This window comes from Ovis aries, chromosome 11 (genome assembly GCF_016772045.2).
Source record: "Ovis aries strain OAR_USU_Benz2616 breed Rambouillet chromosome 11, ARS-UI_Ramb_v3.0, whole genome shotgun sequence".
NCBI classification, from domain to species: domain Eukaryota; kingdom Metazoa; phylum Chordata; class Mammalia; order Artiodactyla; family Bovidae; genus Ovis; species Ovis aries.
Window position 1 is genome coordinate 23,362,629 of NC_056064.1, and position 16,826 is coordinate 23,379,454.

The window sequence follows — 16,826 nt, forward strand, 5'->3', positions numbered from 1 at the left end:
CCACTCCAGTATTCTTGCCTGGAGAATTCCACAGACAGAGAGGCCTGGTGGGTTGCAATCCATAGAGTCACAAAGAGTTGGACACAACTGAAGTGACTTTACAGGCACAACTGAGCGACTTCACTTTCACTTTCACTTTCATGCATTGGAGAATGAAATGGCAACCCACTCCAGTGTTCTTGCCTGGAGAATCCCAGGGACGGGGGAGCCTGGTGGGCTTCCATCTATGGGGTCGCACAGAGTTGGACACGACTGAAGTGACCTAGCAGTTAGCAGAAGTGATCTTTGCTTGTTTGCTAGGACCAGTGTGCTCTTTTGGCAAAAGTCGATGAGCCTTTGCCCTGCTTCATGGTGTGATCACTCACCCAGAGCTGGACACCCTGGAATGTGAAGCCAAGTGGGCCTTAGGAAGCATCACTACGAACAAAGCTAGTGGAACTGACGGAATTCCAGTTGAGCTATTTCAGATCCTGAAAGATGATGCTGTGAAAGTGCTGCACTCAATATGCCAGCAAATTTGGAAAACTCAGCAGTGGCCACAGGACTGGAAAAGGCCAGTTTTCATTCCAATCCCAAAGAAAGGCAATGCCAAAGAGTGCTAAAACTACCGCACAATTGCACTCATCTCACATGCTAGTAAAGTCATGCTCAAAATTCTGCAAGCCAGGCTTCAGCAATACGTGAACTGTGAACTTCCAGGTGTTCAAGCTGGTTTTAGAAAAGGCAGAGGAACCAGAGATCAAATTGCCAACATCTGCTGGATCATCGAAAAAGCAAGAGAGTTCCAGAAAAAGATGTATTTCTGCTTTATTGACTATGCCAAAGTCTTTGACCACGTGGATCACAATAAACTGTGGAAAATTCTGAAAGAGATGGGAATACAGACCACCTGACCTGCCTCTTGAGAAACCTATATGCAGGTCAGGAAGCAACAGTTAGAACTGGACATGGAACAACAGACTGGTTCCAAATAGGAAAAGGAATATGTCAAGGCTGTATATGGTCACCCTGCTTATTTAACTTACATGCAGAGTACATCATGAGAAACGCTGGGCTGGAAGAAGCACATGCTGAAATCAAGATTGCTGGGAGAAATATCAATAACCTCAGATATGCAGATGACACCACCCTTATGGCAGAAAGTGAAGAGGAACTAAAAAAACCTCTTGATGAAAGTGAAAGAGGAGAGTGAAAAAGTTGGCTTAAAGCTCAACATTCAGCAACCTAAGATTATGGCATCTGGTCCCATCACTTCATGGGAAATAGATGGGGAAACAGCAGAAACAGTGTCAGACTTTATTCTGGGGGGCTCCAAAATCACTGCAGATGGTGACTGCAGCCATGAAATTAAAAGACGCTTACTCCTTGGAAGGAAAGTTATGACCAACCTAGATAGCATATTCAAAAGCAGAGACATTACTTTGCCAACAAAAGTCCATCAAGTCAAGGTTTTTCCAGTGGTCATGTATGGATGTGAACGTTGGACTGTGAAGAAAGCTGAGCACAGAAGGATTGATGCTTTTGAACTGTGGTGTTGGAGAAGACTCTTGAGAGTCCCTTGGACTGCGAGGAGATCCCACCAGTCCATTCTGAAGGAGCTCAGTCCTGGGTGTTCATTGGAAGGACTGATGTTGAAGCTGAAACTCCGGTACTTTGGCCATCTCATGCGAAGAGTTGACTCATTGGAAAAGACCCTGATGCTGGGAGGGATTGGGGGCAGGAGGAAAAGGGGATGGCAGAGGATGAGATGGCTGGATGGTATCACCGACTCAATGGACATGAGTTTGGGTGAACTCCGGGCATTGGTGATGGATAGGGAGGCCAGGCGTGCTGCGATTCATGGGGTCGCAAAGAGTCAGACACAACTGAGTGACTGAACTGAACTAAAGTGACTTAGAACAACCACAGAATTTCCTTAGGCCGGAACCAAATACTGTTTAGTTTTGTTGTTTAAGTTTAGGTTTTGTTTTTTATTATTTTAGGAAAATACATAACATAAAATCTGCCATTTTAGCTACTATTTTTTTTAGTTCTACCAGTTTTTCGCTACCAGCCCATCTCCCTCCACCCTCATGCACGTGTGCTCAGTCATGTGACCCCATGGACTGCAGCCCACCCGGCTCCTCTGTCCATGGGATTCTCCACGCAAGAATACTGGAGTGGGTTGCCATTTCCTTCTCCCATTTTAACTACTGTTAAGTGTGCAGTTTAGTAGCTTTAGTTACATTCACAGTGTTGTGCAACCATTACCAATATATAACTCTATTTTTTTTTTTTGAGGTTGAACTTTTGCACTTGTTAATCATTTAACAACAGATTGTTGGATTGCGCTGTATCATTGCAGCAGTCACTGTATGTGAATTCCTAGAAAGTGGGCTGTGGGCTTCGAGGAGGAGTTGACCAAGTCTGAGACAGCTGAGGCTAGCCTGAGGAATGTCTCACCCAAGCCGACAGGTTTGCCAATCGATCAACTGTCACCAGATGGGTCATCTGGTGTGTGCTTTACTTATGAGGAAGAGTTTTTTTCTCCAAACTGGGTAGAGACCAGAGTTAATGGATGCTTGATCCCTTCCAGGGCTTCCCTGGTAGCTCAACGGTAAAGAATTCCCCTGCCAACGCAGGAGATGTGGGTTTGATCCCTGGATCAGCAAGAGCCCCTAGAGAAGGAAATGGCAATCCCCTCCAGTATTCTTGCCTGGGAAATCCCATGGACAGAGTAGCCTGATGACTACAGTCCATGGGGTTGCAAAGGAGTCAACATGACTTAGCAACAACAACAACAGGATCTTAGGAAAACATTCTGCCCTTGTTGATCTACCAGAGAATGCCAGTGACGCAGAGAACTGATTTTGTCTGTGTCTATCAACCTGGGGCAAGCAATTCTCCCAATATATACAGTAGTGTGTCCAGGACACTTGAAGCCCCAGGACAGACAAAGAACGTCTGCCTGGAGCATTTACTTGACTTGATGGGAAATGATTTTCATGTTTTTATTTTTAAATGAATTCATGTCTTAGGAGACAGAAAGTAATTTCTGATGCATTTTAAGGGCAAAATGGGAAGCTTTAAAGAAATCATATTTACTTCTTTGGGCCTTACTCTCCAATTTCTAGGAATCTCTGTCCCATTCCCCAGATGAGAGTGGTATTTTCATATCAGTTTTTTTTTTTTTTTAACAGACTCTTAAGCCAAATGGCACAGAGTCAGACACTGCTCTGACACTTCTTAGCTATGATATCTTGGGGAAATCATGAGTCTCCATTTCCTAATCTATAAAACAAGAAGAATGACTGTATCTAACTCAGAGTTATTTATAAGCTTAATGCTTGTAAAATGCTTAGCACATACCAAGGATTCATTTAAAGCATTATTACTGTTATTAGTAGTAGTATCGATTGGAAATGTTTCAGACCTGTGACTTTTTTAAAAGTTTTTAAACTAAGGTGGGACTTTCCAGGCAATTCAGGGATTAAGACTCTGTGCTACCCCTGCTGGGGGCCCAGACTTGATCCCTAGTTGGGGAACTAGGATCCCACAAGCCATTCGAACCCCCCCCCCCAAATTGTTTTAACTTAAAGTACTAGCAGTACACTCTGCTGGTTGTAAAACATTCAACTAACAAAGAAACAAATATAGGAAATCATGAATTTTCTGCTCCCCCTAGATTCTGGTGATGAGATGAGAGGTAAACACAGACAACTTTTAGGTGTATATACTCCTCCTTCTGAATAGTTTAAAAAAACTCAATAAACATTTATCAAGCAGAAAGTGTTCATGCACTCTGTACCACTGTTACAATTTCAGCCCCACTCCTCTGTAGAACTGTAGGGCATCATGGCTGTAATGTTGGTAATGCCTTCTTGCAGAAACTTTTGACAAGTGGCATCACTGAGAATGAGTGGCAAAGACTATCTCCGGGCCCAAAGCTGTAAGCAGCGGCCACTCAGCCTACAAGCTTGATGTGGGAAAGCCACCTTGACAAAGGATCTTTTATGGAGAATGTAATCTGATGAGACTTTGAGAGACTGGGGAGCCGCAGGAAAAGCGGTCTTGCGTTTTTCTTTGGTTCTGCTTGACTTCAGACTTTCATGGTGATTTCATGATTCTATACTTCTGTGCAAAAGGAGGACGATTGGAGACTGAAGCCTGACTAAAGCTACTAGCCCCTTTTTTTCAAATCTATTTTTTATAGAAGTTTGATTTTCAATGTTGTGTTAACTTCTGCTATAAAGCAGACTGACTCAGTTATACACACGTGTATGCACTCTTTTTTAGATTCTTTTCCATTATGGTTTATCCCAGGATATTGAATATAGTTCCCTGTGCTATAGCATAAGGCTGCTGGTTCTTCTTTTATTTTGGCCACACCCTGTGGCACACAGGATCCTTGTTCCCTGACCACGGATAGAACTTGCAACCGATGCATTGGAAGTGGAGAGAACCATTGAACTGCCAGGAAAGTCCCTTTTTTTCCTTTTCTTTTCTTTTTTTAAGGCTGCTAGTTCTTCATTTCTCCTATTCCATTCCCTCCTTCTCTACTCATTGAGAAGGCAAAGTAGAGAGGGTCTCCAGAGTCTTTACACCAGTCACTTTCTCCAGGCAGCCTTCCTGTGTCCTCCACCCAGTGGGAATCATGTGGCCTCCCATCTACTTGCATAGTATCCTCTAAACTGTGTGGCGACTCCAGCTGCTCTGGAGTATGATGTTGGTTTGTCTGTTTTCTTCGTGAAATCACTTTTTAAAAAAATAATGATTTTATTCATTTTTGGCTGTGCTGGGTCTTGGTTGCTGTGTGGGCTTTTCTCCAGTTGAGGTGAGCGGGGGCGACTCTCCAGCTGTGGTACTTGGGCTTCTGTTGTTTCAGAGCACCAGCTCTAGGGCACGCAGGGTTTAGCAGTTGTGGCCTGTGGGCTCTGGAGTCACAGCTCCCAGGCTCTAGAGCACAGGCTTAATGGTTGTGGCACGTGGATTTAGTTGTGCCATGGCAATGTGGGATCTTTCCAGATTAGGGATCAAACCTGAGTCTCCTGCATTGGCAGGTGGATTCTTTAACGCTGAGCCACCAGGGAAGCCCCATATCTTCTTGAGGGCAGAAAAGATTCCAGTTTTCTTTTTATACATAGGTCCTAGCTTATAGCACATGATATTTACTGAATGAAAATATATTGACTAGCTCGTAGGAGTGGCCATTTGTTTACAAAGATGGCTGCAATAATTTTTCTCATCCCTATATGCAAGCCCCCTTGCAAAATGACTTTGTACCTCCCATCAAAGAATGGGAATTAGTCCTTTACTTCTTGAGTCTGGGCTTGATCAGTGAGACATTAGCAAATATGAAGCAAGCAGAGACTTGAAAAGTGCTTGTGTAAAAGGGCTTACCCACTTCAGGCTGTGGCTATTAACCTGAGACCAAGATGTGAACAAGCCTGCGCTGGCTCGATGAAGAGGCCATAGGTAGAAGAACTGAGGATGCCCAGCCAGCAGCCTGCCTACTGGCCAGCTGCCAGACATGTGAATAAGACCATCTTAGACCATTCAGTGCAGTTAAGACCCCAGATGACTACAGAGAGATGAATGACTCCAGGAAAGGCCAGTAGAAGAACCAAACACCAGATGTTCATCATATAAAAGAGTCTCCTTGAAAACATCCCTGGATGAGCATTCCAGCAACAACTACAGAACACCTCTAGCAGCTTTGAGATGCACAGGAAGTAATGTAACTCAAAACAGGTTTGATGATGATAATGTTTAACACATATATATATATGTCAAAGCTTATAAATTTTCATACTTTAAATATGTGCATCTTATTGTATATCAATTTTACCTCAAAAAATCTGTCAAAAATTTGATAGGGAACTATAAGCTTGGATTTTACTGATCTAGGGACAGGGGTGTGCTGAAACTGCCTCATCCAGCTTGTGAGAGCTGAAGGTTATATTTTAAGTAAGCCAGTTGTTAAATGCAAACATCATTCAAATGAATTTATATACCCTTCTTATGATGTTATATTAAAAACAGAAGTAAAATATACTAAAAACTCATTTTACTACATTGCACTATTATCTATGCTTGTGAGGTTATTTACATCTATTTTAATATGCATGGTAAAAATACATAACTGTGTCCTGTTGTTCCTTTCGTCCTTCCTCCATGTCCAGTGATGTCACGTTGGAAGCTTTGAATTGGCCATGATGCAAATATTTACATCATGGAAATTGAAAAACATTACAAATAAGGGCTTCCCCCGCCCCTCAGTTGTTAAATATTTATTAGCAGTAGACTATTGAGGGGTAACCAGAGGAGAATGAAAATAGATGTATCTTTTAAATCAACAATGGAGAATTTACATATCAATATATATTGAATTTATATATCAGTCAATAAATAATTAGAGGAAAATATGTAGCTTTGTAATAAGATAATAAATTTGGTTGCTTCAAGTCACGAAAGTTTTGGCAATTTGTTATAGCAGTAATAGGATACCAATACACAATGGAAGAAACAAAATTATTATTATTTATAGATGGTATAATCATCTATATATAAACCCAATATATAACCCCTATATCTAAACCCAACAGAATCAACAGGTTCTCAGAGGTAAATAGAATTTAGCAATAATACCAAATAGATCAATGTACAAGACTCAATAATAATAGATGACTAGATAAACAAAATGTGGTAATACATCTAATGGAATATTAATTAGCTTTTTAAAAGGGTGAAATTCTTTTTTCTTAAATTTTCTTGACGTATAGTTGATTTAGAACACTGTGTCAATTTCTGCTGTACAGTACAATGACTCAGTTACACACACATATATTCTTTTTCATATTCTTTCCCATTATGGTTTATCACAGGATACTGAATAAAGTTCCCTGTGCTGTATGGTAGGACCTTGCTGTTTATACATCCTATATGTGAGAGCTTACATCTGCTAATCCCAAGCTTCCAGTCCTTTCCTCCCTCTTGGCAACCACAAGTCTGTTCTCTATGTCTGTGAGTCTGTTTCCTTACGGAGTTCCTAATGACCTTGTCTCTGCCTCATTCTTAGAAATAAAGGGATAGATAAGGATCGGACATTTGGTGGAGCTCCAGTGAACTAGAGATACTGCAGAGAAGATACTTTACAAAAAACCCAACTATGATTAACATTCCCAAAGTGCTTGGAGAGATATCACATTTATGAAATAAGAACAGGATGATTTTTTAAAGGAATATTTAGCGAGTAAGAAGCACTCCTTTAAATTAAAAATATATAAACAGAATGTATTGGAAGGAAAAGTTAAAGAAATCTCCAAAAATGGAGGTAGCAGGGGGTGGGGGTGGGGGGGTAAGGAAAGGAAAGAGAAAAAATTGCTGGTTTCAAGAGTCCAACAACTAAATAATAGAAGTTTCAGGAAATACGAGAACAGAGAATAATAATTGTAAAGAAGGTAAAAGCATGAGGTAATTTTCAAGAATTAAAGGATGTTTTCAAACAAAAAGTGCTGACCAATTGCCCTTCATGATTATTGAGGAAAGACCCACGCTCAAGCCAGTCTTCATGAAATTTCGAAACACTGGAAACAATGAAAATCTTAAGAGAAATGAGACAGGTTACACACAGAGTGTCAGGTATTGGAATGATACTAAATTTATCATTATAAATGTTGGGAGATAGAAGACAGTGGTGAAACACCTTCAAAATTCTGATGAAAAATTGATTTCCAAACTAAAAGTCTAAACAAACCGTAATTCAAATGTGAAGGGATAATAAAAACATATTTGAACATTCATGATCTCCAAAAACATATCTCCCATGGAAGTAAATTTCTCAGTAAGTTCCAGGAAGATGATCTCCACCCTCAGGATGATACCGTGGGTCTGAGTGACAGGGGCTCCAACAGAGACCAAGAATGGCCTGAAAGGACATCCAGTTTTTCAGTGGATCCTTAGAATCACTAATCTATTTTGGAGCAGGAGGATGAAAAGCTTCAGAGGCAACATCGCCAAGACAGCTGTGTTTGACTAAGCCGAGAACAGTTTTAGATTCTAAACTGTTCTCTGAGAGCAGTTTTAGAGCTGCTGCAGACTTGGAGCATGTGATCAGTACTCGGAAAACCAACCAACAGAGCAAAGCAAGGTCGTTTTAATGTCAGGGAAAACAGAAAGTTGTTAAAGAAAGGACACCTCAGTGTGGCATATTACTGTATGACTCAGCTGTATTATATGGTTATAACAAGTTAAGCCCTAAGTACCCATTTTTTTAAATTGTAAAACTATGTTGGGAGGATGAAAAAGGATGTGTTTATGTGTCAACATCTACTGTAAAATAGAGCAAAATCCTATTTCTATAGTAAGAAAGCAATAGATAATATCTAAAACAGGAACATTCTAAAATGACAGAATAAACATCTTGTTTAGAGATATGGAGAGAAATACCAGAAGAAAGAGATAAGAGGGTGTGAGTGGTGGTGTGTGGGGACTGTGGCTTGAGATTCGAGGATAGAGCAAGGGATTGCTGAACCTTATTATAAGCCTTGTAGTTCTAATTTATTTTAAATGTATGCGCTTATATTACTTTAAAAAATAAATTCTCCCCAAAGTCTATCTATAAATTAAATGCAATTCCATGCAAAATACCATCAGGATTTTTTTTTTTTTGAGAAATTGGACAAACTCACTCTTCTCAGAGTAACTACATTTATTTTGGAAACAGAACAACAAGAGGGAACTCGCTCAGTCAAGTTTTATGCTATAATATAAAGCCATAGTCATAAAGTCAGGATGGTGATGCTCTGAGATTAGATACATGAACCAGAGGAACAGAATAGAGCTCAGAAATAGACCCATAGATCTATGGGAATTTGGTATCAGATGATGATGACACCACAAGTCAATATGGAAAGGACAAATTATTCAGTAGATGATGTCAGAGGAACTATCTCACTATTTGGAGAAAAATAAAATATGATTCCTATCACCTGCTATACACAAATCTACACTCCAGAAGAATTAAATATCTATATGTGAAAGACAAGAGACCATGGGGGGAGAGAGGAAGAGAAGGAAATGAACTAGAAAAATGGGCAAATACTGTCAGTGGGTAATTCCCAGAGGGGAACTGTAGGTGACGCACAAAAGTAAGAAGCGATGCTCAGATTCACTGGTAATCAATGAAAGGCAAATTAAAGCAATGAGATATCATTTTATATTCACCAGAGGGACAAAACCAAAGTTAGAAAATAGCAGCTGATTAGGAGAATCAGAGAAGTGAAAATCCTTTTGTCATGCTGGGAGTGCCAACTGGTACAGATGTTCTGGAAAGAAATCTGGCAGAACTGGGGATGTTGGGGATGCAAAAACTCAACAACCAGCATCCCAACCTGGAGGATGTGCTCCACAGAGATTTCAGGTCCATAAAGAACCGTGTTCAAAGATGTTCACTGAAGCTATGTTGTGAAAATGAGGCACTGGGGTCATCCGTGGGCCATCACTCTTGGAATATTTGGGTGCATCCGTGCAGTGCTGTTCAGCAGGAGGATCTATGAGTTAGATGTACATGTAGCAGAGTGCGTTGAGTACCGAAACAAAGGAAACACAAAAAGATCCTTAGACCAATACAATCATGTGAATTTGAGACGCATGACAGAGCAGCAGTATGTGCTTTATAAGAATATATACATATCCAAGGGCGCATTTCAAACATGTAACACCGGGTGTTTCTGTGGGAGGGGATGAAGGCTGTATAACCAAGGATAAGGGAGAGGTTAAAATAAGCAAGGGCCTTACTTACAGGACCATGTTCGCTCTGAACTGAGGAATCTAATGAAAACTCAGCATGCAAGATATCCCCCAGCCCCCAACATTTTCAGCAGAAATCTCAGTGGAAAGTCTTGAGGATTTTGCAACATAATTCTAAAGCTTTACTGGAAGGCAAAATAATGAAGAAAAATTAAGAAAACTTTGAAAAAGAAGACCATCTAAGAATGACTTGGCCTCCCAGATAATAGAATGCATAAATAATGCAACAGTCACTAGAACAGTATGTTACTGGCACAGGATTAGACAGAACAATCAATAGAAAAGAAAGGGCAGAAATTGACCCAAGAACTTCACAAAAACTACTAGATGGTAAGAGTGGCATTTCAATCAGTGAGGGAAATGCTGGATTTAATAGCAAATGACTAATGATTCTCGGAGGAAATGAGAAAATATACATAGGGTTTGAATGCCATTTTTGCCACTGATTAGCTGTGTAATTGTAGGCAAGATATTTAACTTCCTTAAGCCTCATTTCTCCCATGTTTAAAAATGAGGTAATAAAAGTGACAACCTCATATGATTATGAGGATTAACAGAGATAATGGGTGTTAAAAAATAAAAACATGGTGTCTATCACACAAAACATGCCTCTTAAATATTAGCTATTATTATATCCACTCTATCCCACATGCAAAGTAATGTACAAAATGATACCATAAATGTTCCAGGAAGAAAATAAATGAGTATTACTATAATCTTGGGGAGCAGAGGGACTCTCTAAATATGACCCTAAGGGTGGGAAACACGAAGGAAAAGATAACAGTTCTGACTACAGAAAAAAACAACAAAAACTTTTTTATGCCAAATCCCACCGCCAAGTTAAAGTACAAATGGCAAACTGGGGGAAATAGTTGCAATACATATAATAGACTAATGGTTAATAGTCTTACTAATCAACAAGGGAAAAATGGGAAGAGCAAAAGAAAAACACACTAAGAACATTAAAATTAAACAAGCAAAAAGAGACTACAAATACAGAAACAGAGGGGGAAATGTTCAGTCTTCCTAATAAAAAAGCAAATTAAAGTGGAACCTCATTTTTCATGTATCAAATTAACAGAGTAGATTTTTATGATAATATTCACTTCTACTAACTAGAAAATGTAAGGCACTAAAGCTGATAAGCCAAATAAGGAACACCTTATCTGAAGGGAGTAAACCCACCAGCAGGTCAGCTATTTGTGGTTTATGTGGCCAGGTTGGAAAAGATGAGCTTGACCTAAGAGTCCTGTCTCAGGAAACAACTTAAAAGGAAACTGTTAATCCAAGACAGTTAATTTAATGGAAAGGCCAGGTAAAATCAAAGATGGTGTAGCATGTTTGTGGGGACGTGCAATCCAGAGTTGGGAAGAAATTAGACCAGGGGAAGACAGTTCCAAGGGAGCTAGAAGGCTGAGCAGATACACCTACAGAAGCAGATAAACCATCACAGAGGGGTTCAGAAGATCACTGGTCCCAAAATGAATGGCTCCTGCCCTTCCTCAAGGCTCCTGGCTCATTTGTGCTTTTTCTCCAAGTTATTTTTTACACTAAACTTTCATCTGCTGCTGCTGCTAAGTCACTTCAGTCGTGTCCAACTCTGTGCGGCCCCACAGACAGCAGCCCACCAGGCTTCCCCGTCCCTGGGATTCTCCAGGGAAGAACACTGGACTGAGTTGCCATTTCCTTCTCCAGTGCATGAAAGTGAAAAGTGAAGTCGCTCAGTCATGTCTGACTCTTAGCGACCCCATGGACTGCAGCCTACCAGGCTCCTCCATCCATGGGACTTTCCAGGCAAGAGTACCGGAGTGGGTTGCCATTGCCTTCTCCTAGCTTTAGCTATTTCTTCTCCTTACAACTGAAGGAGCTTTGACTAGAACGCAACACTGGTGAGACAGAGGCAAAATGGTTGCTTTTATCTGTGTGGAGTTCAATGTCAGACATCTTAAAAAAAAACAGATCTATGGGACTTCCCTGGTGGTCCAGTGGTTATTAAGACTTCACCTTCCAATGCAGGGGGTGCAGGTTCGATCCCTGGTCAGGGAGCTAAGATCACACAGGCCTCATGGCCCAAAAAACCAAACCATAAAAACAAGAACAATATTGTAACAAATTCAATAAAGACTTTAAAAATGGTCCACATCAAAAGAAAAAAATCTTCAAAAGCAGATCTAGTAATTCCACATCTTTCTCTTGATCCTCAGTATAAGATGCTAGAACTGGATGGACTGTAACAATTTTTTTTTAAATGAAGATATAATCAATATATAATATTATGTAAGTTTAAGGTGTATGACAGGTTGATTTCATACATTTACATTGCAATACAATTGCCATTGTTAGCTAACACCTCTATTGTATCACATAATTATCCTTTCTTCTAGTGACTAGTGACAGGAACAGTTAAGATCTAGTCTCTTAGAAAGTTTAAACTTATAGTATAATTTTGTTGTTTATATTCCCTATACTATAAGTCTCCAGGACTAATTTGTTTACTAGTTACAAGTATATACCTTTAAACAACATCTCTGCCATTCTCCCACCTCCCAGCCTTTGGTAACTATCATTACATTCTCTGCTTTTTCGAGTTTGTTTTTTTAAGATTCCGCATATAAGGGATATCATACAGTATTTACCTTTCACCCTCTGACTTACCTCGCTTAGAATAATGTCCTCAAGGTCTATTACTGCTTCACAAATGACAGGATTTCCCTTTTTCTCATGGCTGCAAAAACAAAATAACACACGCGCACATACACATATATCTTCTTTATCCATTCATTCGTTGATGGACACTCATTTCTCTATCTTGGTTATTGTGAAAAACACAGCAATAAATGTGAGAGTGCAGATCTCTTTTCTATAGCTTTTTAAATTTCCTTCGGATATATACCCAAAAATGGGATTTCTGGATCATATGGTAGTTCTATTTTACATTTTTTGAAACATAACATTATATTGAGGGTTCACGATATGTACTAAGTGCTTTACTTATATCATTTTATTCTTCACTTCAACCTGAGATTTAAAAATTCCTATGCTTATTTTACAGTTGAACATACTGAGTTATGCAACATCCACCTGCTCCCCCATGGTTCCCAGTCCCTTGCAGTTGGGTGGGACCAGAGGTGCTGGTAGAAAAGAGCCTGTGCATGGTTCCCCAGCTTCCCTCTCCCCTTACGTAGTGCCCAAAAGGTCAGTGTCCGGATGGGGCGGTGGATTCAGCATCAGCCGGGGGCTTTGAGCAGAGTCCCTCACTTCCCCCACCGACCAAAATTATATGTCAGATAAACACTAAAAATAAGAAATAAATCTTTGTCTGTTATGCTACCAAGATTTCAGTGTTTGTTTGGTTTGGTTTTAATTGCAAAACCACCTGAGCACTTTCACATATACAAGAGAGTCTGAGTAATTTACCTAACAGGACACAGCTGGTACATAGTAGAGTCAGGATTCACACCCAAGTCCACCTGTGTTCCTTTTTAAATGTGGCAAGATGTGCTAACATAGCTTCCCAGGCGATGCTGGTGGTGAAGAGCCTGCCTGCAGGAGACGTAAGCGACAGGAGTTTCGGCATGTGGGCTCTGGCGCACAGGCTCAATAGTTGTGTCGCGAGGGCTCTGCTGCTCTGTGGCAAGTGGGATCCTCACGGATCAGGGATCAAACCCTCTGTCCCCTGCATTGGCAGGCAGATTCTTATCCACTGTACCACCAGAGAAATCCAGAAGCAATTTTTGTTTTAATGTATAACTTTAAGTGGCATTAAGTACATGTACAATATTGTGCAACCATCCCCACTTCTCATTTCCAGAACCTCCTTTATCATTCCGAAGAGAAACTAGATAAGATATTGAGGGTTATAAGATAAATAAGAATTCTCCATTCCTCTCTCCTTTGGCCTCTGGTGACTGTATTCTATCTCCTGTCTCTATGCATTTTCCTTTTCTAGGTGCCTCTTACAAGTAGAATCATACAATACTTGTCTTCTGCACTCTCACATTTATTGCTGCATTATTCACAATAACCAAGAGAGAGAAACAAGTGTCCATCAATGAATGAATGGATAAAGAAGATATATGTGTCTGTGTGTAATTATTTTTTGGCCATATGATCTTAGATCCCTGATCAGGGATCGAACCTGGGCCCCATGCAGGGGAAGCATGGAGTCAACCACTGAACTGCCCCAGAAGTCCCTCTGGTATGTGTTTTTTTTCCATCTAGCATAATGTTTTCAAGGCTCATCCACATTGTAGCATGAATCAGAATTTCATTCCTTTTTAATAGTTGAATAATATTCCATCGTCTGTATATGCAACATATTGTTTGTCTATTCATCTCTTGATGGGCATCTGGGTTGTTTCCACTTTTTGCCTATTGTAAATCATGTGGCTGTGTTTGTTTTAGTCCCAGCTTTCATTTCTTTTGGGTATATATTTAGGAATGAAATTGCTAGATCACATGCTAACTTTGCTTTTTGAGGAACTGACAAACTGTTCTTTTTTTAAAAAGTCAGGTTCAATAAGGAATACTGCAGACAAAGTAAAATTCACTTTTTAGGTGTACAGTTCTATGAGCTGTGTCAACACACACAGTCATGTAACTACCTCCACAATGAAGACAGAGCAACATGTTTTATCACCTCAAAAGTCCCCTTGTGCACCTTTGCAGTCTACCCCAAACCCTTACCCCTAGACCTTGGCAACTGATGGGCTATAGTTTTGAGTTTTTCAGACTGTGATACAAATGGAATCATTGGAGCCTGGCTTCTTTGAGTCAGCACAATTTATTCAAAATTAATCCATCCATGTCAGTGTATCAAGCATTTGCTCCTTTTTATTACTGAATAGTACTCCATCAACAGAGTATACATGCATTTATCCATTCACCAATTGGTGGACACTTGTTCTCAGTTTTGGGCAATTATGAGTAGGCATTTGCGTATAGGTCTTTGTGTAGACCTGTGTTTTTATTTCTCCAGGTAAATACATAGCAGTGCAACTTCTTGGTTGCATGGTAAATGTATGTTTAACTACTTTAAATTGTTTTCTGTTTTTCACAGAAGCTGTACCATTTATGCATTTCTACCAGCATGCATGAGAGTTTAAGTTGTTTTGTATCTTCTATAACATTGTCAACTTTATTCCAGCTATTCTAGTAGGTGTGTGGTATGGTATCTCATTATGGTTTTAATTTTCATAACCTTAATGGCTAATGATATTGAACTTTCCCCCATATGCTTACCATCTTTTCCTCTCTTCTGGTAAATTACTTGACCATTTTAAAAATGGGTTGTTTTCATCTTATTGAGTGTGAGAGTTCTTTCTATGATCTGAATAAAATCTTTTTTTTTCTAATATAAATCTTTTATCAGATGTTTTGCAAATATTTTCTTCCAGTCTGAGTCTTGCATTTTCATTTTCTTAACAGCGACTCTTTAAGAGCAGAAGTTTTCATTTTAATGAGTCTAATTTATCAATTTTTTTCTTTCATGATTTGTCCTTTTATCTATGAAATTTGTACCCAACTTTAAGTCACAAATGGGCTTCCCTGGTAGCTCAGCAATAAAGAATCTGCATGCCAATGCAGGAGACAAGGGTTCCATCCCTGATCTGAGCAGATCCCGTGGAGATGGAAATGGCAACCCACTCTAGTATCTTTGCTTGGGAAATCCCACGGACTGTAGCCCAGAGGACCCTGGTGGGCTACAGTCCATGCGGTCACAAAGAGTAAGACATGACTTAGCGACTGAACAATAACAACAAAGTCACAAACATTTTCTCCTCTATTTTTATTCTAGAAGGTTTACATCTTTATATTTATGTTTGGGTCTATGATTCATTTCATTTTTGTGTATAGCTCAAGGTACAGATCGAGGTTCTTCTTTCTTGCCTTGCTGCTGTTCAGTCACTCAGTCTTTTTCGCATACTCGTGTCCAGCACCATTTGTTGAATGGTGCTGGAAATCAAGAACCACCCTGTTCTTAACTGCCATATTATATTGTATATAAGGGCTCTTTCCCTCATTTGTACCAACATGTAGTGATACTTGGAGTTACACATGACATAGTTGCACTATTAGTTTAAATAGTTTGCAAAGTACTTTTGTTTATATAATCTCTTTGACCCACAGTCAACCCTGAAAAGTAGAAATAAAAATGTTATTACTCCTATTTTACAGATAAAGAGACTCAGAGAAGTTAAGCATTCAGCTAAGATGACAAAGCTTTCGGTGCTATTTTCAATACATTATTGACCTTCGGTTTACTGAGCAGCCCTTTCCAGGATCCAGGTTAGTTTCATAAATCTGCCTGGTACTCAGAAGCACAGGAAGCAAAAGTCTATACCCACTACTTCATGTTGAGCTCACTGGTCCTTGAAAAATGGAAAGACTAAGCGATTTGGTGCAGCTGAGATCCAGGAGGACTGCCATTTGGATTACCCACGGGAAGTGGTCCTGTGTCTCAGCCCAGCCTTGTGAACTGGCCATAGTCATGCAAACCTCATTGCATGAAAATGTAATTAGAGATATTTTTTAAAAGTATATTGCTGAGCTTCAACAAGAAAAAACATCTGTCACTAAATAATTCAATAGCAAAGCAATAAAGTGATTTGGCTCATGTCTTCGGTCATTTCTTCTGCCCACTAGCCACTCCTTTTCCCCGGGAAGCACATCCACATAACACATCATCAGATGGGGCCCTTAGGAGCCATTTCGCTTCCACCTGACTCCGCCTCCCCGGCCACGGCTGTTTGTACCAGAGGGGGACAGGTCACCCTTGTTGATGGTGGGATTGTTTCTTTGGGGAATTGAGGACTGGACTGAAACAGATCATCATTCTGTTATTGGCTGGAATTTTAATATGTGGACTGGGAGCTATACAGCAGCCTTATTAACCCACATGTTAAGTGGGTCGAAGGAGAAAGAAAAACAGGTATGTAGAGAGAAAAGGAGTAAGGTTAGGGGAGGGGGGAGGTAGGAGCTCAAGATTGCTTTACTGTCCTGGTTCCAGACCCTTCCAGTGGCCTCGCTTCCTACCT